The sequence below is a fragment of the Eimeria mitis genome, genomic scaffold (genome assembly GCF_000499745.2).
Source record: "Eimeria mitis Houghton genomic scaffold, Emh_scaff4486, whole genome shotgun sequence".
NCBI lineage: Eukaryota > Apicomplexa > Conoidasida > Eucoccidiorida > Eimeriidae > Eimeria > Eimeria mitis.
The window spans coordinates 3,247-3,850 of record NW_013572803.1 but is presented as its reverse complement, the minus strand read 5'-3'; positions in this window follow the sequence as shown (position 1 = coordinate 3,850).

Below are 604 nucleotides of genomic sequence, written 5' to 3'. Positions count from 1 at the left end.
TTTATATTTATATTTATATTTATATTTATATATGTTTGTGTTTGGGTGTAGTTTTGCCTAGCGGCATAGTTGAGGAGACAGAATCTCTCGTTATATAATATAAAATATAAATAATAAATTATATAAAAAATATATTTATATATTTATATTTATATATTTATATTTATATATTTATGTTTATATATTTATATTTATATATTTATATTTATATATTTATATATGTTTGTGTTTGTGTGTAGCGTTGCCTAGCGGCATAGTAGAGGATATGTTTGTCTCTCTATACAGAAAAAAAGAGACAGAATCTGTCGCTATATAAAACAAAATATAAATAATAAATTAAATAAATAATAAAAAATAAACTAATATATTTATATTTATATATTTATATATTTATATATATATTTGTCTGTGTGTGCGTACTGTTGCCTAGCGGCATAGTGGAGGATATGTTTGTCTCTATAGAGAAAAAAAGAGACAGAGAAAGAGAGACAGAATCTCTCGTTATTTAATATAAAATATAAATAATAAATTATATAATATAAATAATAAAAAATAAACTAATATATTTATATTTATATTTATATATATATTTGTGTGTGTGTGC